Here is a 24349-nt window from a genome sequence, read left to right as displayed (position 1 = left end):
AGCTGTAACATCACAGCCTGTAGCTATTTGCTTAACATTCCGCTTGTTCCAATCTTTACAGGCACACAGGGGATCGCTCCCCATCATAATTTTGTAGGGGGTTGACCGTTTAGATTTGTTGCCCGGAAGATTTGATGTTGACTGCGGCCAAAATGTCACTTCCGAAGTAAGGATTTCTCTGCACAAAGACACTTTACACCCTTCCGCTATAATATCACTAGTATATGAAAACTTCTCTGAAATTTCTCCGCCCCCCCCCCCACTGTTAAATACCTCTACTGACCTAATTTGTGTGGAGTGGACGTTAAACCCCATTTGTCTTTCTGTCTCTCTTGTGTATATAATTTGTGTGGAATATATTCATATTATGACTATTATGAATATATGTAACAAATGAAACTTGAATAGTCGTTATTGTATTATATATTATATTACATAATTACTGACAAACAAAAATATAAGATATACATTTTAAGTCAATCACAGTCTAGGAAGTTATTTTTCTCCTTAGATATATTATAACTATGGTAACAACACCATGTTTTTTTTTCTCTCTTCAGATATCAAGATATCAGCCCCATTTTTTTTACCTTTCGAAGTTTTGGATTAATTCATAACATTAATTTGTCAAAATGTATCCAGACAGGAGATGCCAGTACATCATTTGGTTTAGTTTCGTAAGCTTTTGCAGGAAATGAATGAAATGGTTATTGGAAATTCTTAACTGTCTCAAAGAGGGTGGAACAAGATATCTGAAAATACGGGAATTAGGTGGTCCAATGGTTAAATGTTCGCGCTTTAGATCATAAGGTCTGTCATTGAGTTAGGTGTGGTGGTTTCGATTCTACACACGTAAGATATTCTGTCTAGCGAATATCTGACATAAAATTCTAAAATGGTATAGTGTGCTTTCAGTGGACGCTAAAGCCCATTTGAGAAAATTGTTTCGAGTCCTTTGTTTGCCGGAACCATTGTAAATAACAGAACTGTAACGAAACACCATTGCAATTCTGATACATTTAATTCTAAAATATTCTATATATTAGTATGCAATTATATTAAATGTTCTGTCGAGTACAGTTGTATCAAATGTTTATAGAGTTCAGTTACATCAAATCTTCTATAAGTATATTTATATCAAACGTTCGATACAGTTCAGTTATATAGAGTTCAGTTATATCAACAGTAGGACGTTAAACCCCATTCCATTTCATATTTATATCAAATGTTCTATAAGTATATTTATATCAAATGTTCATCATGTACATCAAATGTTCTATAAGTATATTTATATCAAACGTTCTAGAAGTTATATTTATAGCACGGCTTTCATGAGTTAACAGGTTTTAACATCGAGGCCTGTTAACGAATGAAGCGTGCTATAAATGACTTTTAACATTGGCACCTGCTCAACATGCTCGTTGTTATTTCACAGAAAACCCACCCCACTTCTCTATATGATTTCTACTAAAACTAGTGTAAACCAGCAAAAGAGTGCAATAACATTGAACATGTTTAGTTATAGCACGGTTCAGCACCACCCAATCTACTAGAGGGAAAACAATCTCCTTATTCAACGAAAAGAACATAGGAACATTTCTCGTCCATGTTATAAATACATTTATATCAAATGTTGTACAGTTCATTTATATCAAATATCACATACAAAATACAAAAACGACCGTTTTAACAAATGATCTCGGCTTTCATTTATGTCACAGATAAATAAAGTGTGCATGACTATTCAAGGCCGACATGTTTTACATACAGTTAAGATCGTCCATAATGTTAGGATCCACCATTATAACCCCTCCCTCTCCACAATAAAACCCCGACTGTCCTTGTCAGGCCCTCCGTTCTGTACCACTGACAAGGGGAGACACGCCAGAATATCTCTCAGCCAAAGCAGGGATCGAACACGCGACCTTTTTAACGGTAGTAGTAACAATGTATTCCATATTGTTTAATTTCTCTTTCCAGTGGAAAGTGCAAATCCAGGCCTAGCACACTGTAAATCCAGGCCTAGCACACTGTAAAGTCCGGCCTAGCTAACTGTAAATATAGGCCTAGCTAACTATCTGTAATTCTATATCAGTGGAGCGGAAGGCGGTGTTTGTTCTGCTGGAGCTGAGGGAATCAGGTGCTGGACGGGAGCAGATGGAGAAAGGGGCTTGGAAGGCACATATGAAAATATTTGTTCTGGAGGCGCAGATGGGACTGGGTGCGTATTGGCCATGACTTCGTCGTAGCTGGGTGGGGGATCGGACGGAGTGATTTCACGTGTTTCATTTAGTAAAATGTCTCGAGGTGTGACAGGTCGCGGCACGTCCGGTTCCAATCCATATCGAATTCGGTCCTCCAAATTGTCTGGATCTGCGATGCTTATGGTTGGGATTGGTAGTTGGACATTGGTCTCCCTACAATTTGCAGTGTCAACCGCACAGCAACAGCAACAGCTACAGATTCTCTTGATGCGCTCCCAATTACAGAGTACGAGTTCTATAAGACAGAACACCACCACAAATGTACCTATAGTCACACCAGTTATTTCAGCAGGATCCAGCACTTATGGAAAAAACAGAAAAAAAATATTTGATTCAATTTCTGTTTCAACAGATCACCATTAAGTCGCTCGATTTACTTAAAACCGACAAAAACACCACGACTCTAAGATAGTTTGCCAGGCAACTTAACAGAGGCCTACCAGCAACTATGGCGCCCATACTGTAATAAAACTGTTTTCTTATTTTTACCAAGCCCGAAAGAAGGTTTGTAGAATACGGGCCTATACAGTAAATAATGACATCATTATCAGGTCCGTAACTAGATGGGAGGTGGGGAGGGGGGCAAAGTCCCACCCCCTTGCAAAACGTTTCGCCCCCCACCCCCGTGTGAAAAAATTGTCGACCGTACCCCCCCCCCCCTCTACCCACTCCCCTGCAAAACGTTTTGCCCCCCAACCCCCATGTGAAAAAATTGTCGACCATACACCCCCCGCTGCTCTGAGCTAGTTACGGCTCTGAGCTAGTTACTGTGCAATATTTTATGTGAAAACATTCAAAAGCGATAGGTAATATCTTTAGAGAGAGAAATGGGATTTAACGTCCAATCGACACAAACTAGTTCGTTTCGGGACTATAAAGGTTCAATTTCATTTCAATAATTCGCTTGCACGTAGGAGTCTTTGGGAAAGCGGATGATCTGGAGAAAACAGACGACCCTACGTCATTTTTCAGCGATGTTAATGTTGATGAATCATGCGATATGTATACACTATAGAAGCCACGGTGGCTAGCCAGGAGGTCGCGGGTTCGATCACGGTATTGACTAAGAAAGTTCATCAGACGGAGCAGAACAAGAGGACGTTACACTCCATTTCATTTCATTTCGTATACACTATATATTTTAGAGGTCAGTTTAATATACCCCAGTACAGTCAACATAACCAGTTTACATATCGTATACACTAAATATTTTAGAGGCCAGTCTATAATCTATTGAAAATATTTTGAAAAATGAATGCAAGCGCGTGACCAAATAACGACTTTTTAAAATGAGTGTAAAAATGTTTGCTAAATAGTTCCGAAGAAAATCTCCAAATATTTGTGCTACAATATCGATAAACACGTTCCTGTTACGTATTTATCGGGTGTTTATTGTCCATTTAACCATGCTTGAATTATCCATTAGAACAAATCGACGCTATCGCGTCTCGTGTTCTAATGATTCAAGCATGGTTAATTGGACAATAAACCCCCTCTAAATACGTAACAGGAAGTGTTTATCTCCTAATTATTATATATATGTTTACATTGTATATGGGGGGTTGGATGGCCGAATGGTTAGCACGTGCGTGCTGTATCATACGGTCTGTCATTGAGTCAACTGGCGGGGTTTCGATTCCCCGGTTGTACGTGACAAGGATAGGGTCGTCTGTCCAACCTCGTGGGTTTTCTCCGGGTCCACCGGTTTCCTCCCACTGCTAAAGAACCCTACGCGAAAGCAAATTATTGAAATAGGATTGAACCATGTGTTAGTCCCGAAATGACCTAGTTTGTGTCGAGTGGACGTTAAACCACATTCCTCTCTCTCTCTCTTTTACATGTGCACACTAACCTCCTGTATTAGCTAATAATATTATATTATACCCTAGTAGAGTCGCCATAGTACAGTCAACATAGAATATTATTAATGTTTGTATTGTATACACTAACCTCCTGTATTAGCTAATAATATTATATTATACCCTAGTAGAGTCGCCATAGTACAGTCAACATAGAATATTATTAATGTTTGTATTGTATACACTAACCTCCTGTATCCGCTAATAACCCTGATATACATTCAGTCAATAATATACATAATACTATATACCATGCCCTGTTCATAACCAATTACCGATTCATTCATCTAGTCCTCTAGTTAAAATGGTGTTCTGATTGAGTAATCAACTCATAGTAGTCGGTGTTCAACATGTCGCAATATCTGACCTAAAACCTCGCCCAGATCGCCGTGACATTTTAACTGTCACTGGACTGATCGAGACTATCCAGGTAAACTTACACACTCCACTCAGTGATAAAGCTAGCCGTCGCTATCAGCATATTGACTGTTAGTTTTTTTTATTGCAGTTTTAACATCCAATACATTATCAATGATATTATGGACTGGTTGATTTTAATTATTATGACACTATGCTGTGTCTGGGTAGGACGTTACACTATGATCAATAGGAAGTAAGTTTGACCTCCACGTTGTGCATATGTTAGGCGCAATCTTCACCCCTGCGCTTATCAAGCTGGAGCGCAGATTGCCAACTTTGCGCTAATTACCCCTCGATGTTTTTAGAGATATTAGTGTTTCAGACGTAACTAGATATATGATCTGCCCCCTATTGACTTTGTAGTGAAATATTTTCAAAATCACTACATAATTAGCGTGTGTTCTCGAAAATAAGATTTTTAATTTTAGTTATCTTAATCGGTGCTTACCACGTGACTGCATGTGCATAATCAAAAGAATAAATCAACCAATCACTAATGATATCTATGGTCAGACACGTAAATAAAGGTTAAGGTATTTCCAGCAGACACCACCAACCGCACAACCCATTGATTTAGCATAGTATTTTTTAGTAGTAGTCAACTATGGCTATGCGGTCATACTTTTCTTTCCGTATATCCTTGCTCGTGCTTGTACCAGTAAACAGACGGTCACAAAATTCATTGAAATGACTAATACTAACGCAGTGATCCATGGCGAATACCTAGTAAGATTAAGCGGATTATCTACTATTACTACCTGCGTAACATGATGGATTATCATCGCAGTAATCCATTGAATAGCCCGGACAAAGTCCACTTCGCGCGCGCAGATTACTCAATGGAAATTAGACGGAGATTCGCGCATGCGCGGGGGGGGGGGGGTGTGAAGATTGCGCCTAACATATATAACTAATTCCAGTGATCAATTAACTCCGGAACATTTTGTTTTTGTAATATGTGTATAGATCAAATAAAGGAATCTACAACATCTATGACAGTCCATTAGGAAATGAAATGAAATGGGGTTTAACGCCCTACTGTTCATCTCCGAAATGGGCTAATGAAGACGGGCATAAGCCATACAGTGTGCTATGGGGGGGGGGGAATTTTGCCCCAACAGAGCGCTACGGCCTACTCTTATGTATACACGGGACCTCGGTTTTTGTCCCATCCGAACGACTAGACGGCTGTCCTTGTCAGGCCCTCCCTCCTACATCACCGACAAAGGGGAACCACACAGGAAAATCTGGATGGACAGGGGCGACGGCATAATACGTCCACATAATACTTCATGTTCCTCCTGCTCCACCCCTTCAATCCCACATTTCGTCCCCCGAATCAGTTTTCAAATACAAGCGGTTATCGTCCTAGGTTAACTCCTATTTGTTACGCTTGTCAACAACTCAGCCACAGAAGAGGGGTTCGAGAGTGTTCTTTGAACTCTCCGAGGACTTCTCCACGGTGTGGTCGGTAAATCCTAATGTCAACAGAATGCCTCATCTTTTATCTCGGATTTAGTTGATTCATGCAACGTTGCTCATATTTTAATTAATGATATTTTATGTTCCGGTTCGATGGTTTCTACCATTTCTGTTTAATTTTTTGTTTAATTTTCAGATTTATTCGCTTAACGATTTGGTAGGTGTTTGTGTTTCATACCTTGTTAGAATTCCTGGTAGCAGTGACGATTTGCAAGCCTCCCAGATCATGTCACGATGTTTGGAATTTCACATTTTCACTTTTAACTACACATGTCCAATCTAGTAAAGTTTCTTGTTTAAATTAAAGTCGAGCTCAAATCCAGTTAAGATTCCTGCAAATTCGCCAATGCTTGTGGCTGGTACTTCAAAACCAACTAAACCGTGACCTGGTAAATGTTATTTGGCTTTAGATGATATATCACTTCCTGATTCTCATCATGTTGTTTCTGGTACAGTAAAATGTAATTTTACACAACCTTCTAATAAAGTCAGAATTAACGCCAGAAATTCTTTAGATAGACACATTACTATTCCTGGTAGAGCAGTTCTGTGTCAACTTCAGCAAGTAGACGTCGTCAATAATTTGTTTAATTTTCATTCTATTCATTCAAAGTGAACAGAAGAAGTTAATCAACTTAAAAATCTTTTACATGGTAATAAATACATTATCAGTTTATTCGACACACATTTTGGCAGAACTAACATTATTAAATACATTTTCAGTTTATCCGACATAGATTTTGGCAGAACTGACATTATTAAACACTGAATTTAACTACACAAGTCACATTCTTTTAAGCAACGACATCGTAGAATTCCACCTCCAATGTTTCAAAAAGATAAAGACCACAGTAATGATATGATTAGAGCAGATGTTATTCGTCCATCTAATAGCCCCTTTGCTTCTCCAGTACTTCTCGTACGAAAGAAAGATGGCCCCTCACGTTTCTGTGTGGGCTAAAGAAAACTCAATTCTAGAATAGTCTATGATTCATACGCACACTTGATTCACTTCATGGTTCGAATTATTTTTCGTTTTCGTCATTGTATGTAAAAAATGATTACTGGCAGATAGAAATGGCTGAAGAAGATAAACACAAAACAGCATTTACAACTGGCAATTTAGGATTTTGAGAAGTCAATGTTATTCCCTTGGGATTAACTAACGCCCAAAGTTATCTTCAGCGGTGCATAGAGCGGTATATGGCTGACATTCATCTTATTTCATTGTTTAATTTATATTGAGATGTTATTGCTTTTTTTTTCTAAAACAATTGAAGAACACCTTTTTTTGTTTAGAGTCAGTAATTTCTCGCCTCAGGAAGCACAATCTTAAATTAAAGCCTTCTAAATGCGAATTTCTGCAGGCATCGTTAAAATATTTAGGGCATATAATTTCTGAAGATAGTATTACAGATGATCCTGATAAAATTCATACCCTTACAAGATGACCCATTCCTACATCTGTTTCAGAAATACGTAGTTTTCTTGGATTTTGTGGATATTTTAGAACCTTCATCATGCATTATGCTAAAATTACTCGACCTTTAACTGATTCACTTAACAAACACATAAAATCAACTTGTAATTCATTTTATTGGTGTGCAGATCAACAACAGGCTTTTGATCATCTTACTTCTCATTTAGGGGATCACGTGGCTAGCCTGCAGGTCGGGTGTTCGATCCCTGCATTGGCCGAGAAAGTTCATCTACATTTTCCGGCGTGGTTTCCCCTTGTCAGTGATGCAGGACGGAAGGCCTGACAAGGACAGCTGTCTAGTCGTTCGGATGGAACGATCAAATTGACGTACACGTTAAAGATCCCTTGGCAGTTGGAATTCGGTATAAGAGTAGGCCGTAGCGCCGCGGCCCGGGCAAAATTTCCCTCATTGCACACCTAAAGGAAAGTCCCGAAAACTAATAAGTATTGGCGGGGTCCTGGGGTAGTGATTTAGAAATCGACTACCGTGTTCAAACTAGGAGTGCAATATCATTTATGCACCATGACCGGATAAAGCACTGTTTAGATGTGGAAGGATGTTCCACATTGGGCAATCCCGGCACGTAGAAAAGCTATTGAGAGTGATAGGGATATAATAGATAGGAATCGTAAAAGGTAGGAACATTTACTGTATATGTAGATACCCTTGGCGGAATCAATTTGGTTTGCAATGTGATTTTTGTTTGGAATGGTTTCACGGTAATTGTGTGAATATAACTCCTCAAGAAGCGCCAGGAATTGATATTTATAAATGCCAGGAGTGTATGCTGTCCCGACAATAATTAAGAGATAGTTAGTCCTGTGTAGATGTAACCCTGTTTTTTTCTTCTCTTTTTCATATGTTAATTATAAATGGAGGGGTGGTTTAAGGTAATTAAACAAAAATGCAAGAGAAGGCAGAGAACTAGGAGAAAGATCTATTGCAAGTGACACCGGGGGAGGGTTGAAGAGTTTCTTAAATGGGCAGCTACTTGTAAGAGAAGGCAGAGGAGGAGCAGGAAGCGAGATTGTCGTTGGTCGTGGTCGAGCAGACGGTAGTTGAGGTTGTCGAGAAGATGGCGGTTGAGGATACGATGGTTGAGGTTGTCGAGAAGATGGCGGTTGAGGGGACGATTCCGATAAATCCGATGTTAAGACCAGAATTTAAATTGGAATCGGCACCGGAGTTAAGTTTGGTAAGTTTTAGTAATACGTTGGTTACGGGAAGGTTGGATGAGACGAAGTATGAGGTCAAAGAGTTGAGTGGGGAGGTTGGTCAGGAATCGGTTTTGGAGATGACCAGAAATAAAAAAGGACGACTTGCTTGTAGTTTCCTCTCTAAAATGTTTAAGAGGCATGTCATTTTGAGTCATTTGCCGAGTATCCCTGGTTTAGGATATTCCTCTAAAGAAGTTTTATATAGGAAATTGGAAGACGTAAAAATTCTAGCAGCTTGATTTTCCCGAGCAGGTGGCTCTTTAACAAATTTGTGTCGTTTGGTCACCCAGTCTCGAGTTATAACTCAATTGAATTACCTAACACCTAGGGCCATCCATGAAATGGAACGAGCTTGTCGCATGTTTAAATAGCCCATTCCTGAAGACGGCGAGTTGGAGGGGTTTTTGGAGAGGGAGAGGGATTGTAAGAGAGCGAGGGTATTTATGCTATCATTGGCTGTGTTGGGAGAGCAAAGGGAGGCATCACAGAGGTCAGCGTTGGTTGTGCAGGACGTTGAGCCGTATGTTGAGGGACCAGTATGTTGAGCCAGAGGTGGAGCAGGAGGTTGAAATCGGGATCCCCTGTCACCCTATATTAGAACACGATTTTGATTGGGGAGTAAACTCAGATGTGTGTGAAAAGGATGTGGTCAGAGAGAAAGTTGATGTGGGGATAATTCCTACAAAAAATAAAAAAACAACAGAAAACGTGTGGGGCGAGCACAGCTCTGCCCAGTATAAAGGGATGTAACTACTTCTCAAAAACTATCAAAAGACACTTCTTGATGATTAACCATTTACCGGGTGTTTTTGGGTTGGGGTATTCCTCAGAGGAAAGGCTCTACAGGAAACTAGAAATTGCAAAAATTCTTGCGGCTAAAATATCCCGCACTGGAGGCTTCTTTCTCCGGGGGATATTCAAGAAATGGAACGAGCTTGTCGATTATTTCAATGGCCAATTCCCCATTGTTTCACTATGTCCCCAGTAAACAGTTTTGCAGGGTTGTTGCATTGGCGGGTCTTGGTAGGCCGCCAATAGTTTAAGTGGATTTAGTTGTTTTTCTTTTAAAAATAACTTAACACAAGGTAATTTAATTATTTATTTGACTTGATCGTTTACATTTAATTCATATTTTAATATAATGAAATAAATGAAGGAATACTTGTTTCATCTTAGTAAGGCTGTAACTTTATGTAATTGATAGTGTTTTGTAAATAAGTTTGGTGTCATATTGTTGTAGTGTTTATTTTAAGTATTAAATTTTCCCTTAAGTTAAGCTGCCTTAACTTTTAAGTGTTTATTCTTTAAGTGGTATTCAAAGGTCAGTTTAAGTGAAAAAAATCCACTTAACTTTAGGTGACCTATGGGAGGAGATTATGATGACTTCTTTTAACCGAAGCACACATTGTAGTAGCAGGCCCGTAATGACGATTTAAAAGTTAGGAGATTGAAACAAGGACAATGTCGCCGAGCGTAGCTGGCCTCAAACTTTTTTTTTCATCGTCAGCTTTGATGTTGTAGTGACGTAATAGTGTATAAGGTTACTACCACAGAAATGATCGAGAATATATTTTTTTCCGATCATTTTTATCCTTTTCATATTGCCTATTCATGTTTTCCACGAATGTCTTATAATAAACTTTGAGAAGTTAAATTCATTCGTAAAATTTGACACCGTGTTACTTACTATTCGATTGTAGATTAGCTGACGTGCCATAAAACCACATTTCATTTCATTTCATTTTCATTGTAGATTTCGACAAACATTTATACTACCATGAGAAACAAGGCATGATTTATTTTTTACAATTTCTCCCATATACATATTTGAAGTTAGCTGCGAATGGGCAGTAGTATTGTTTGAAACATGTTTTTGTCTTCGTTTGTAAATAAATTTACAAAAATATGATGATAATTGCTGGTCGCAGTGTGCCACCAATGTTTTACAATTAATTTCTTGTACATATTACTTATTACGTTTTAATCGGAATTCTTCAAGTAGAAAATAACGTCACGTGCATCTCTCGTATACACAATGTACCATCAAAGCCGCAAGGCGTTTGGATTTCTAAAGTGTAGGCACTGACATAATTTCTATGAATTTCTCAAATTATAGATTGATAAACAGCATTGAATGATGTGTTCAGCCTAACTTTAAAGCAAAAAGGCCGCGTGTATTGCTAACATGTTGTTTTATATTCGTTATACATTTTTAAAATAATAAAGTTAACACTATCCGCCATTATACTACCACTATTCCATAACTGCAATTGAAATCTATTAAAATTGAATTTTCTATGAAAATATATTATCTTAGTATGATTATAGTGGTGCTTTTAAGGGGATATAACTCTCGTGCGAAGTTAGAAATTCCGTGATTTTTGGCAGTGGCGGGTATTCCATAAGTTAGAAATTAATGCTTTTTGGCGATTGCCGGTATTCCATAATTTAAGTGTACAGTTAAGTTTTTCACATAGCCAAGGAGATGTCACATGCAGCCTTTGAATACCGATTTAAGGCAACACACTTGGTTAAGTGGAAAAATTAGGTATTTTTACTTAACTTTAAGAAGGAAAACTTTGAATATGGACCCTGTTGTTTGCTGTGCGTGTGTAGATGCCTGATTAGTTACTATACTTGTAACGTTAAACTACAACTGATAGTCTAAAACTCCTTACGCAAGTTCAAATAGGTTCAAACGCACTATTGTCAACACATATCATTACAGTTTGTATTGGAATAAGTAATTCTATGACATTGACAAATAGTGAAGACTGGACCACTAAAATAGTTACCGAACAGTTTTTCTTTGTGGTTATGCGTTCTACATTTGCATAGCGATTTTTCTTGTAATGACGTATTACGCAAGCCGCCATGACACCGGCCAGTTGAAATTTCGCGTAGCAGTTGGGTTTCATCAAATCATATAATTATGCGGTAAGGCTTCACCTTTATTTCAATGGGAATTGATTTATTATATGTTAAGCTATGTGCAGTACGGTTTTGGGTCAGTTTATGTGTAAATTAAGGGAGCTATAGGCAAGTAACCTTTTTGTAGTCATTTGACTAAAAAACTTGCGCAAAGGAACTCTGTAGGACGAGCCACTACTGTGGCTGGAGTAAGGCGGAAGACATCAGTAGTGGAACCATTTCTAATGCCTTATTATCACAACTGTAGCCTGTGAGAGCCCCTGTCTTAGGGTATGTTTTTGAATTTTATAAAGTTTGCTAGTTATACTTTACATTTTGTCTAAATAATGAATTAGAAAATTAATTATGTATTATAATACTTCCAAGTCTATATATTTATGAACATTTCTATGTTTAATTCCATAGTACGTATTGAATTAAGGATCAGTTACTAAATAATGTTCTGTTTTTTGTTTATGTTTATGCTATCGATAAATGTGTTGTAATTTTATATTAGTTGTACAATATAGACAATATATAGGCATAGACTTGAAGTACTAAAACGACTAAAGGGAGGCAACCTGTACTATTAGTATTACAAGCAGTGCGCGAATGACAAATTCTACAGGCCAGTACAGGTCGAACAATTGACTAAGCACAGCGCAAACGAACCGTAAATTTCCGATAAGAACATTAGCTAAACTCACGGGGAAATATGCATAAAAATATAAGGACTGAACATAAATAATAACAGATGATAACTCAAGAAAATAACGTACACATGAGTATGACTATACTATGACACAAATGACAGTCTACGTGGAAAAATGCTCGTGCGAGAGTTCTAGAACATTTCAACTTCAACTTCAATGAGATACTTCACAAAATCCTCTGATGGACATGACGTGAAGGTGCTGGGTGAACTGTACATGCGCGAGGTCGGGTCTTCCCCCATAGCGTGAAAGGTTAAGAAGTTTAACTTGTATGTACACTATACATTTAATGACTCGGCTTACACACCCACGGTTGACTGTAATGCTTCCTTAAAGCTGTCCAGTGAGTTCAACTGTAGAATTTGGTCCGGTAAGCGGTTCCAATGAGCGATTACGCGTGGGAAGAATGAGTGTTGATATGCGTTAATTTTACAGTGGTATGGTATGAACTTTCTGCTGTGTCGAACTGATGGGTCTGGTAGTATAGATGTTGGTACTGCTACCAGCTTATGCATAACTTTGTACATAAGTACTAAGTCCGAATGTAGTCTGCGTTGTTCCAGTGATGGCCACTTCAGCTTGTTTATCATGAGTGTCACGCTACTAGGGTTCTGATAATTATATGGCTTGCTAAGTACGAATCTAGCTGCATTACGTTGGATCTGTTCTATTTGTTTCACTTGTGTTTTCTGCTGCGGGTTCCAAATTGGTGAACTATACTCAAGTTTCGGTCGTACTAATGTTTGGTAGGCACGTTCTTTCACGTTTTTTGGGCAATGTTTGAGATTACGTTTCAGGAACCCTAAAACTCTTGAAGCTTTTGTGGTTATGTTGTCTATATGTAAGTTATATTTCAGCTTTTCATGGAGTTCTACTCCTAGATATGGATGGTTTTTGACGACTTCTAACGATATTCCTTCCATTTTGTAATCAAAATGGGAAACTTTCCTCTTTGTTGATATATTCATGATTGCACATTTGTTAATATTGAACTGCATCTGCCAGGTGTTACTCCATTCTACCAGGGTGTTCAAATCTTTTTGGAGTAATAAGTGGTCGTCTTGAGATGTTATGGGGATATAAATTACACAGTCGTCCGCAAATAGGCGTATTGTAGAGGAGGATATATTAGACGCTATGTCATTTATAAACAGTAAAAATAGCGTGGGCCCGAGCACCGTGCCTTGTGGGACGCCTGATGTTACATAGGATTGGTTGGATGTTTCGCCGTCTATCACCACTTGTTGTAGGCGTCCTCTGAGGAAGCTACTAACCCATGACAGGGTATTGTTACGAATCCCGTAGTATGACATCTTCTCCGCCAATCTACGATGTGGTACCTTGTCGAAGGCTTTCGCAAAATCGAGTATCGCCATATCCACCTGTAGGCCTTGATTCATATGTCGGGAGATTTCGTCTGTCGAGAGAAGGAGTTGTAACTCGCATGATCCTTTTGAGCGGAACCCATATTGGTTTTCATGTAGAATGTTGATGGTATCAAGGTGGTGCATGATCTGTGAAACTACTATATGTTCTAGCATCTTTGATACTACTGCAGTGAGACTCACCGGTTTATAATTAGCCGGTTTGGTTCTATCGCCTTTCTTAAATATTGGGACTATGTTGGCCTGTTTCCAGTCCTTAGGTATTTCACGGGTATCTAAAGATTGCTGATATAGTTTTTGTAAGATAGGTGTTATTTCAATCGAAGTTTCTTTTAATGCTATAATAGGCATCTTATCAGGACCACTTGCCTTCTTCACATTAAGTCATTTTATACAGTTAGTCACTCCCTTTGCTGTAACTTGAATATTCGGCATTGTTGGATGTGGTGACATTCCTTTGCTGGGTATGTTAATAAGGTCCTCCTCTGTAAATACTGAGCAGAATTGTTCGTTAAGCATCTCAGCTTTCTCATTCGTCCTGTCTCCAATGCGGCCGTTGCTTTTCAAGGTGCCAATGCTCATGGTGTCTTGTTTCCTTGACTTTATGTACTTATAAAAGTTTTTGCCGGCTTTATCATCTTCTGGTTCTACGAGGTTACTAATGTAGTTATAGTATGATGTATGAAGTTCATTCCTTACTGTTTTCCTGTATTTATTAAATGATTCTTTGTCTTCTTTACTTTGTGAGTTCCTGGCTGTGTTATACAGTTTCTGTTTTTTGCGTATCATACGTTTTATCTTTTGGGTCATCCAAGGTATATCTGGTTTGCCTTTGATCACCTTCTTTGGAATGTTCTTATCCATGGAGGCGAACAATGCTTGTTTAAAAGTAGTCCAATTGTCTTCAATGGGTTTAGAGTTGGATGTTCGAAGGTATTCTTCACTAAAGACTGACATATGTCGTATGTTGTCCCATTCAGCTTTTTTTATAGTTATAAACTGTTATTGGTGCCTTTTTATTTATAACTGGTTTTATGTTGGTCGTCACGGATAGAATGTCATGGTCACTTCGACCTATAGGTGGGATTGTAATATATCTCTGGATAAGGCTTGGGTGGCTGGTGAATAATAGGTCCAGAATACGACCTTGACGGGTAGGAAGAGTGTTGATCTGTTCAAGTAAGTAGTTAGAGCTTATTTGAAGGATCTTATCACAATGGACCTTGTCCCTTGCTCCAACCATCGAGCGACCTACTTCCCAATCTATATCGCCGAGGTTGAAATCGCCTCCTATGAATATTTTCATATTTCTATATGCTGACTCATTTTGTATTAAGGATAATGACCTGTCTAGTTCATCAACTTTAGATTTGGGTTCCCTATAGTAAGCGCCTATGAGTATAGTCTCCTTGTTTGATGTGGAGACTTTGGCCCACTTTATTTCGCAATTTGAGTCTAGATCTACACATTCCTCGGCTGGTAGTTCAGGACGGACCATGATCATGACGCCTCCACCATTTTTATTTACGAGTTCTTTTCTATCTTTCCTAAATATTTGGTATTTATGTTCATCTGGGATGTTTCGTGGTAATAGTTCTGCATTATGAAAATCGCTATCAGTGTGTGTCTCTGACCCTATAATTATGTCAGGTGCACAGCTTGAAATGATATTATAAAGATCTGTCCTTTTATTTCGAACACTTTGAAAGTTTATAATCAGAAGTTTGAGATTATTTTTGTCTGTATAACTGGAAGTGTTTGGAGGGGTTTCGCCGATGGATGTACTTGTAACTGAGGCACGGTGTGAGCCTCCAAGGTATGATGAAGTTTGTTCGCTTTCGAAACTGCCTGTGTGTGATGATGGTGTTTCGATTGTGATCTGAGAGATGTTTGGTACTCGGTCCTGTGTGATGTTACCGCGCTTAGGGGTAGATGCGTAGACTTCGTTACTCAATGGGTTTGATGCTTCGTTCCTATCTTCTTTGGAATAGCTCTCTGTTTGGTGCGTGTCAAATGGGTTTCTTGCTGCAAAACTGTTTATGTCTATGCAGTGACTTGACGAGAGGTTTGGTATCCCGCAGTGTGTACAAATCCATGAAACGTTTGAGTGTGTCAGTGCTTTAAATGAGTCCGGTCCTATATCAGCACATTTTGCGTGGTACCAAATGTCACAACCGTCGCACTGGATAGCTTTCGCGTTCCAGGCTACATTTTTGTTACAAATTCCACATGGGTACTTAACAGGTCCTGGGTTTGCCTCAATATCACCTGATTGTAGTATGAGCAAATATATCAGTGTACATAGCTTCGCATTGTTTTTTGGGTGTAGCTGGCGCTGCCAATTATTAAGTTTCAATGAAGTTCCAAAGTTCAGTAAACTGTTCACTTTAATTGTCTCATTAAATGATACATACAACTTAACATGTTTGCAAGATATAGCAATTATGAAGACTACTAAAGCACAAAAAGTAATATTTAGGTTCATTTTCCTGGGGGCGGCCATCTTGTATCCGCCTGCCTGCAGATGATCGCTGAGATGTTGAAGGAAAAACAAGTCCAAAAGGAGAGGGATAGCACCTAAATTCCTGAATATTTTATAATCCGCTGGAGGAGCAGTAACTTTAGAATGATTCTGCACATTACTGATGTTCTAGCACACTTAAATATTACCAATATTAGTTATTTTCCGATAAAAAAAAATTGAGAGCTCATTTGGGGGACATCCGACCTACACGCATGCGCACATAAATAGACTATGGCAGCGGTAAAACAACATGACAATGTATGACAAAGATAAAATGCTACCTGGAATTAGTGATCATCCCGTCCCAAAATGATTGAAGCTCAAATAAATGGACATAATTAAGACGTAACTTCAAGAATGCATAGAACAATGGCGACCATGAAACAAATGACGTTTGACGAGAAAATGCTCTGATTGGCTAAAAATCTAAGTTGGCAGACAAAAGTTAAACGCTCTATAAATATAAATTAAAGGGGCAGTAACAATGACACAACTTGTCAATTCTGCAGTGAATAGCAAAAGAGCTATTCAGAACATATTATGTAAGGGGTGTTCAATAAAAGGCCTGCTTTGGCCAGATATAGTGTATCTTGGATATTTAAATTTATTCAGTCTTAACATAAGAAATAAACATTGGACAATTTTTGGAATTGGTGATGTCTTTATAACCTGTAAACAACGAGAGCATCTAGGGGAGATAAGTTTTCCTTCTTTGTCGGAAGAATTCGATTTGTGTGTAGTTACATGTTTACGAAAATATTTACATGGAAGTGAATCATTGAGGAGCGATATTACACAATTATCAGTTGGAAAATTCTCGGTCAAATACTCAAGTCGTTGGACGAAAACAGTGTTACAATTAGCTGGAAAAGATTTTGACTATTTTTACACGGCATTCAACTAGAGCAGCCAGCGGTTCTAATGCTATTTCTAGGAATGTGAGTTTAGATACAATGCTGACAACTGTGGTTGGCGAAGTGGTAATAGTGTATATTTAAAATGCATGCTCAAAGCGCCAAAATGAAATGGGCGGGGGGGGGGGGGGGTAACGTCCAACTGTTCTGCTCCGAACTGGGCTAATGTAGACGGGCATACGTCATTCAGTATGCTATGAGGGAAATGTTGCCCGTTCAACACAACTGTAGCGTCTGGAAAGATCTTTTATTTACAAACAAATGAAATGAAATACAGGTTTACCGTCTTATTGTTTTGCTCCGAACTGGGCTAATGAAGACGGGCATACGCCATACAGTGAGCTATGAGGAAAATTCTGCCCGGACAGCGGCACTACATCCTACTCCTATATCGAATTCAAACTGTCAAGGGATCTTTTACGTGCACGCCAATCTGTACACGGTGCCTCGGTTTATCGTCCCATCCGAAAGAACTTGTAAAAAGTTCTTAGGAAAGAACTTTGTCTGTTGTTCAATCCTTTTCAAATTCATAAAATATTGTTTAAACAAAAAGACTAGACAGCTGTCCTTATCAGGCCCTCCGTCCTGCATCACTGACAAGACCACGACGGAAAATCTGGATGAACTTTCTCGGCCAATTATTTACAAAGGATTTGCAAGTCGCTGTTTATGCATCAGATCGTCTGAACTGGTCATGTCAACGTGTCAGGTTTCTTCACATTGATACCGCTCCTGATTCGGAGCAGAGAGAGAGAGATGGGGCTTAACGTCCACTCGACACAAACTAGGTCATTGAGGAACTAACAATATGGTTTAATTTTATTTCAATAATTCGCTTGCGCGTAGGGTCTTTAGCAGTGGTAGGAAACCGGAGGAACCGGAGAAAACCCACGAGGTTTGACAGGCCACCCCACTCCTTGTCACGTACAATCAGGGATTCGAAACCACGCCAGTTGACTCAATGACAGGCCTTATGATACAGCGCGCATGTGCTAACCATTCGGCCACCCCCCCCCCCCCCGCGCGAGACGAGAGGACAGGATAGTTGTGTTTTAAAGGGAACCCAAAACAACTGGGTCATTTCAGGACTAAGATGTGCTATTGGAAAAACTCGACAGTTGATCAGTTTCAGACCGGAAGTTCTATGTCACATTTTTGTTGTGTTAGTATCGGTCCTGAGTGGCTAGGGTATCGGAATTGCTATAGGACACGACTCTATAGTATGGTGTTTAGTCTCGATAATTTTCATCGGATTTATTTATTTCATACCAATGACAAATAGAAATGAAATGGGGTTTAACGTCCTACTGTTACCAACAACAAATAACAAGACTGTACAACAAAGAGTGGTCTATTTAATCGTATCATGTTATTGTACATGAGTACTTCATCAAATATGCGTATCGAATTCAAATATCCCCTAGACCCCCCTGTCCTTTAGGGTTTACAGTACAGTGAGCAGTATATATTATTATTATTATTACAGCATATTAATTATAGTGCGCCTTTTCACATCATTTTACAAAATGACAATATAATCATAAAATCAAAATTATGGACAAGTTGGATATACAGTCAGTTAAAAACTTGTTTAAATAAACGTGGTTAAGTTGTTCTTTAAAAAATATAAAGATGTACAAAATTTTTAACTAAATGGTAGAATAATATACCATAAAACAGGGACAGATAACTAAAAGAGCGCTGAAAGAGACTAGTTAACAGATCATCAGTTGATAGTACAGGTGTACGTCATCCAATATGAATATGGTGTCAATAAAACCTCGAGAGTAAATATGGTTTACCTAGAGGTGTACGGTTTAATAGTGAATTAATACAAACGGATTTTGTTGACGTATCAACCATCTAGAAGCTGGTGGGGGAGACGGGTGGTAGTGGGGGGTCACATTGTGCTGTTCTTGGCATATAGCCACTATGGTCCCAAGGAGTACAATAACAGGGACCTCCAGGGACAGGTATGGTACCATTATCAGGAATAATATGTCGGACTCCATCATGAGTAAAATGTTCACAGTTAGGACCTGTTAAAAAATAATATACATTCATTTAAATAATTACATGACGTTTCGGTCCCGCGACATTTCGAAATGGCTACATTTAGGACCCAACAAAATATATACTGGACGTTTCGGACTCGGATACGTGTCGTGACGTTTCTGGCTCACGACAGTTGGGACTAAAAAATCAGTTAATAATAAACCCAAAACGACTTTTTAAAAAATTTCACGCAGGTAAAATTTACCGCTTGTCATCCAGTGCAGCACGGGGACAATGCACTGTCTAAACTTGTAGGAATGGCAATATTTCCAGTGTTTATTGTTTACAATTTTATATATGTCTGTAGTATTTTTGTATATTTAATATAGAAAAGAAAACCCGATTAATTTATTTGAAATAGGCTCAAAACATGAAAGAAAATATTATTAACATGACGTATATCGTTAAAAGGCTTCATCAAACAATAAAGCATTAGCTGCACTTTGATAATGTTCGCTTCTCGTGAAAGTAATATACATTTCAATTCAAATATATTTATCCTTTTTAAAACCAGCGGTTGCCAGGCAAGATACACCGACATTTTGCAGGAGATGAATAGAGAACAAGCTAAACTAAAAAGCGATTTTTCGTACAATCAGGAGCTATAACCCAAGAAGTTATGGTATGAAATCGATTGAAACCACGATCTTTGGGTTATAAACATATATTTTAAGTTTCATCTAAATCGGATAAACGTTGTGACTTCTAGGGGGTCCACAACCTTGGTATTGGCGTACTAGGAGCAGCCATTTTGTCCGGCGGTTTCAGTCAGATTTTTACGAAATTCCAAACCAACCTTCATTGATGTGGAAAGGTGATATATTGAGGCGGCTGTTAAAATTGAATACAAATTGTGACTTCTAGCAGGTCCACAAGCTAAAAATACGATTTGTAGAACAACCAGGGGCCCCAATTCAGGAGGTTACATTCGGATATGCGCGATTATCGAAAGGAACTGAGATCGTTGTGATATAAACATAAATTTAAAGTTTCATCAACATTGAATCAAAATTGTGACCTCTAGACTATACTATATTTTTACACTATATGTGTAAGACGGGCGGCCATTTTGTCCGGCAGTTTTGGTTCGACTTTCACGAAATTCAAACTTAACCGACATTATGATAAACGTTGTGACCTCTAGGGACTGATTTATTTTAAGTTTCGTCAAAATCGGATAAAAAATGTGACCTGTACAGTGTCCACAATATACGTCCACATGAAAATGTTGGCGTATAATAAGGATAAATATATAAAAAAAACTGCTCTTAACACGACTTTGATGGATAAAACGTAAACAAGCTGCAAAATTTGGACATGTATTCCACACTCAGCTTTTAATGAAAGGCAGTACAAATCGATAAATATAGTGAATAGAATGTAATGGTCTTTTCAGAAATATTAAATTCGCAACGATTAAAGCAGAGTTGTTAAAGTTGATTATCCGATAATCCTAACATAATATTATTATGTGAAAAGAAGTTTTACTGTTTGGAATGTTCGAGGGTTGACAATTATCTGTTAAAACAAACATCAGAAAATCAATCAACACTCAATCCGAACCGTCGTTTGTGTGGAGTCTGAAAGGTCGAAGGCCGTAACGCCGCCATGAAAGGATTGAAAAGTTGTACAAGGTGTTCCATAACACCAGTCAATGCATAATTTATACCCCACCATTATTCAATTAGCCGGAAAACAAGCTAATGAAAGGATCAACGAAATGAAATGGGGTTTAACGTCCTACTATTCTGCACAGACTGGGCTAATGAAGACAGGCGGGCGCCGTAGTGTGCTATGAGAGACATTTTGACCGGACAGCGGCACTACGACCTACTCTTATATCGAATTCCAACTGACAAGGGATCTGTTACATGCACGCCAATGTGTACACGGGACCTCGGTTTTTCGTCCCTTTCGAAAGACTAGACAGCTGTTCTTGTCAGGCCCTTTTTGGATAACGGAAATTATACAGCTCGACAAGTAGTCCCCGACAGTGACGCAATGGGTCTGAAAATATTGGTTGCCAGGAGACAAAGGGGACCCACCCACCAATACAATGTGTACACGAGCCAGCGTCCCATCTGAATCACTATACGTTGTTCCTTGCCCGGTCCTCTGTTAGGACAGCAAACACAAAAATAAATTAAAAGTAGATAACGTTAAGTGTTGTCTATAACTTACCATTAGGACAATATGGGCAACAAATACCATCACCCTCTACACTGAATGGATCAACACAGGGAAGGGAATGACAAGGATAAGAATCATACCGGTTGTAATCTTCTTCACATGTGCATACATCACAGTCTGATATATACAGCGGGCGCCCTGGAATTGTCCATTGTCGGTTACTACAAGGACATGTTGGGCCTGAGTATGGAAAACAACTTGCATTGGCTGGACTAGGACCATTGCATGAACACGCATAACCTAGAAGATAATGTACTTCACCATCTGCCGGAATTATGATTGGGTTGATTTGTTCTGGACCACCGATAGCTTCACAATCTGGACCTAAAATGCACAACAAAATGAAATGGGATGTGGCTTAATGGCACGTCAGCTCCAACTGGAATATATTGAGACAAACATGGTAAAATTACTCGAGACAAAATAAAAGAAATCAGAGAATACTTGTATCCATAAATAAAAATAAATATCGCAGATAATATATAAATTAAAAGTAAATATCAAATACTTTATGAATATAAACAATTAAAACTTATAATAAAATTTTGTCTCTTTTAAAATGTTAAGGGTCTTAACCTTAATCAAAATGTGCTTCACCGTCAAAGGCACTTGACAGTGTTCATATTCGGGTTGAGGTCCTCGCTTTAAGATGAAAAATGTGCTAAAACGTATGACCAATGCGAGAGCGACACAAAACAACTCCATCCCCCCTGTTGGTACTATAGGAGTTGGGCCAATCTCCAAGAAGAGGCTTGATGTGATGAAGTTTGTTTGTGCCTGTAATATTCCATGGCCGTTGCCAGCGACCATAAATGAGACGATTTGTTGATGACTTAAATTCTTGATATGCTATTAAAAACACTTTACCATATAACACCGGTTGGGCAAACATGTGATGTAATGACTAACAACGGTAAAAGGCGATCTTACATCTTTGAGATGCTTGCACTCAATCAGAATGTATTTAACTGTCAAAGGAACTTGATAGTGTTCACACTCTGGCTGAGGCTCTCGTTGTAAAATGAAAATGTGAGTTAAAAACGTATGGCCTATACGAGAGCGACACAAATCAACCTCATCCCTCCTATTGGATCTATAGAAGTAATGGACATACGAACAGGTAGGGTCATAACCTTTTTAAAAGATGCATTCCATAAGAGCTGAATCTCCCTACTGCAGGTCTTTCTGTTGGCTTCAAATGTTACATAATTATTTTTTTAGGCATTTATTAACATGGTAAGCCTGTAATCTACTCCCTACATCATCGGGTGGTCGGGATTTAAAAGGATTAAAAAATAACGATAAAATGAACAAGATCTAGGCTACGATAATAAACGTCTACGCCATGTCTTCAGTCATATAAAGCAATTTCACTTTATTCGTTTTTCATTATTTTTTTTAACTATAATGGCAAGAGAGAGAGAGAGAAATGTGGTTTAAAGTCCACCCGACATAAACTAGGTCATTTCGGGACTAACATATGGTTTAATTTTACATTAATAATTCGCTTGCGCGTAGGGGTCTTTAGCAGTGGGGGAAAACCGGAGGACCCGGAGAAAACCCACGAGGTTGGAATGGCGACCCTACTCCTTGTCACGAACAACCGGGGATTCGAAACCACGCCAGTTGACTCAATGACAAGCCTTATGATATAGCGCACACGTGCTAACCATTCGACCATCCAACCCCCCATAATAGCAACGTCAAGCGCTTACATAATGCATATATAACTGAAAGAAACGGTGTCTTTGATTCTTCAAAAAATGGCGAAAATGATTGATTTATTTTCCGCGTATATTTTATTCTGTTGTAAAAATTAGAACGACCGGAAAATTCACAACGAAACGATTAAATGCTATGTGCTGATAATACAATAAGGCGTCTATTTGAAATGCCGTTATAAGAATGTCTTCTATTCACTTAATTCATTAAAAATTTGCTTATCTGTGTTAATACATCAATATACGCTGATTTCAAAATAATTTAATCTCTGAGGTTTTCTCGTAACTTAAATATGAATGGGCAGATTCATCAGAATTGTTGCATACTTTGTAATGGAAACATGTCGACTAAACTGCGCAGTTAAATGAAATAAAAAAGAGCAAAGAGAAAAAATGGCGATCAGTGGCGATAGCCAAAGTGATTTAATTTTGTTGTTAAGTTTCTGACAGTTTCATTTTCTTCAAACGAAAACTAATCATATTTATAATAATAAAGACCGAATTTATGAAAATCGCGTTTTCTTTAAATGTGTTAGATATCCAGATAATTTAATCTCCGTGGTTTTCTGCTATTTCTAGTCTATAACAGTAGTAGAACGGCTGAACTCTTCAGAGTTATCCCCTCCTTAAAAATAAAGCCCTCCGTCGTGCACCACTGACAAGGGCAAACCACGCCGTAAAATCCCTATATTATGTACATAAATAAAACAAATATCACAGTATATTAAATAATTAAAAATAAAAATCACAACTTCATGTACACAATTATATTAAAATTACCGATACAAATTTGTATCTTTTAAAAGATCCAGTAGTTTACAAGAAAAACCCCGGTTGGGCAAATAATTGACTTAAAGACTGGCCACATGCTAGTGATTTAAATGCAGAAGTTGAAGTTCCACAAAATAAGTATAAGTTACCTTTAGGACAGGATGGACAGCATACTCCATCTCCTTCTACAGAATACGGTTTAACACACCCTGGAAGGGAACAGTTGATATGATCAGTGGATACACCGTCTTGTTCGTTACATTTACATATATCACAGTCTGTGACGTTATGAGTCTGTCCCGGATATATGCCCGTTCCATCACTACAGATGCAAGGAGGTAGTGGTGATGAAGGCATGGCCAGCGAAGATGCTGATAAAAGCGATACCAATACAATTTGAGAAATCATCTTGTTCGTAAGTAACGCAAGTGTTTATCAGGTAA

At 38.4% G+C, this 24349-nt stretch overlaps 2 long non-coding RNA genes across 2 annotated transcripts; both read right to left on the bottom strand.

Moving 5' to 3' along the window:
- Positions 1 to 394: 394 nt before the first annotated feature.
- Positions 395 to 4676, bottom strand: LOC126822154 (uncharacterized). The gene is made up of 2 exons (XR_007680686.2): positions 4313 to 4676; positions 395 to 2565 (listed from the first exon to the last, which is right to left on the bottom strand). It is a non-coding gene; the product is annotated as an uncharacterized LOC126822154 (long non-coding RNA).
- A 13828-nt stretch (positions 4677 to 18504) lies between these two features.
- Positions 18505 to 24349, bottom strand: LOC126822150 (uncharacterized). Its single transcript, XR_007680679.2, has 3 exons — positions 24056 to 24349; positions 21406 to 21738; positions 18505 to 19208 (listed from the first exon to the last, which is right to left on the bottom strand). It is a non-coding gene; the product is annotated as an uncharacterized LOC126822150 (long non-coding RNA).

This window comes from Patella vulgata, chromosome 5 (assembly GCF_932274485.2).
Source record: "Patella vulgata chromosome 5, xgPatVulg1.2, whole genome shotgun sequence".
Lineage (NCBI taxonomy): Eukaryota > Metazoa > Mollusca > Gastropoda > Patellidae > Patella > Patella vulgata.
Note: the sequence above shows the minus strand (reverse complement) of the source record. Positions and strands in the feature narration are given on the sequence as shown.